The sequence below is a fragment of the Lagenorhynchus albirostris genome, chromosome 21, assembly GCF_949774975.1.
Source record: "Lagenorhynchus albirostris chromosome 21, mLagAlb1.1, whole genome shotgun sequence".
In the NCBI taxonomy this organism is placed as follows: Eukaryota; Metazoa; Chordata; class Mammalia; order Artiodactyla; family Delphinidae; genus Lagenorhynchus; species Lagenorhynchus albirostris.
In genome coordinates, this window is record NC_083115.1 from 11182028 (window position 1) to 11184097 (window position 2070).

A 2070-nucleotide genomic window follows, 5' to 3' on the forward strand; every position below is an offset into this window, starting at 1 on the left:
GTAGGGAAGCAAAATTTGCCACCCCAAAATCTGTCTCTTTGGCATGAGGATTATTGTAGGCTTGTTGTTTAAAAAAAAAAGAAAAGGTTCAGGAATAACTTTTACCTCTTCCCTCTTAACTGCCTAAAAGAATTTAGATAGGGGACCCATCCCAGGCAGAGAGCCATCTGTAGTATAATAGGAAATAGCTGTGGTAGACACAGAAGAACCTAGCAAACTGCGCGTGTTACAATTTTTCTCTGTGTCCCATTGTTTCTACATGGCCCAGCAAACGTGTGTTTACCAAACATTTGCTCTTTTTTCATCTTCCTGTGACTTGCCTTTCTTCCTTTTGAAGTCCCATACCCCTGTCCCCTTCTCCTTAGTCCAGAATGACATACACTAAGTCCCCTACATACGAACCTTCAAGTTGTGAACTTTCAAAGATGCAAATGTGCCCCTGAATGCCAGCTGTTGTACTGTACTACTGTACTTTTCAAGGTATTGTAAGATTAAAAATGTTTTATTTTTTGTGCTTGTTTTTTATGTATTATTTGTGTGAAAAGTATTATAAACCTGTTATAGTACAATACTATATAGCCAATTATATTAGTTGGGTACCTTTGTTGGACTTACAAACAAATGGGACTTATGAACATGCTCTCAGAACGGAACTCATTCGTATGTAGGGGACTTACTATATATACCTCATTTTGCCTGACTGTTTTTGGAATCTCCCATGTTTGCGCAGATTCTCCATACATACATAATTAAATCTGATTTTCTCCTGTTAACTTGTCTCAAGTCAATTTAATTCATACACCAGCCAGAAGAACCCAGAAAGGGTAGAGGGAAATTGTTTCCTTCCCCAACACTCCCCTCAATCCAGTCTCCAAAGCCTAACAATCTTCTTATCTTTAAAATGTGTCTCAGACTTCCCTGGTGGTGCAGTGGTTAAGAATCTGCCTTCCAATGCAGGGGACATGGGTTCAATCCCTGGTCCAGGACGATCCCATATGCCGTGGAGCAACTAAGCGCGTGCACCACAACTACTGAGCCTGTGCTCTAGAGCCCATGAGCCACAACTACTGAGCCTGCGTGCTGCAACTGCTGAAGCCCACACGCCCAGAGCCCGTGCTCTGCAACAAAGAGAAGCCACCACAATGAGAAGCCCGCACACCACAGTGAAGAGTAGCCCCGCTCGCCGCAATTAGAGAAAAGTCCACACGCAGCAACGAAGACCCAGTGCAGCCAAAAATAAATGAATAAATTTATATTTTTTAAAAAAAGCATCTCTTCTCTCTAACCCCATCACCTCATTACTGAGAACCTTCCAGGTTACAAAATTGAAGTAATTCCTTTTAGTTGTGATTATTACTATTATCATTTTTGGTTTTTGCTATTTGGAAGAATCAAAGATTAATTATTTTTATTTTGGAAGTTAATTATTTCTCTAATAAAAGTGGAATAAGTGAGGCTTTATCTGGAACTCCTGAGAAATAAGACCACTACTTTCTTACAGAACTTTCTTCAAGGGACATATATCAACTGAAACAGAAAATGACTCATAAGTTTATGTACATTCACTAAACCAGACAGCACAGAATGGCACATATATATCATAAACCCAGGAGAACGCTCACAATGATTTCTGCCAGGCAGGCCAGTATTTTAGACCATGTGATGCTGGCTATCTTCTATGTGTGCTCTTATATTGACTCTCAACCTTTCTCCACCCCAATGTGGGCCCCAGGTGTTCGGCTGGAAGAGACTGCATTAGTGATTGCCTTCTCGCTTCTGGTAGGATTTAGCCAACAGAAGCATCGGGCTGAAATCAGAGGAGAGAAGAAGTGAAGTCTCTCCCGTCCCCCTCAACTCCCTCCCTTCCCAGTTGCTCTGACGGGCTGCCTCATCCTCTCCCAAAGGGGGAGCTCTACCTGGCAGCCTTCTCCCCAGAGCCTCCCTCTCTGCATTCCAGTAACCACCTCTTCCCTGTGCCTCTTCAGGCCACGATGGCATCAGCTCCCCACAATTACTAACCCACAGTACTACATTATCCTCTCTCAGTTCCCTTAAACCTCATCTACACCT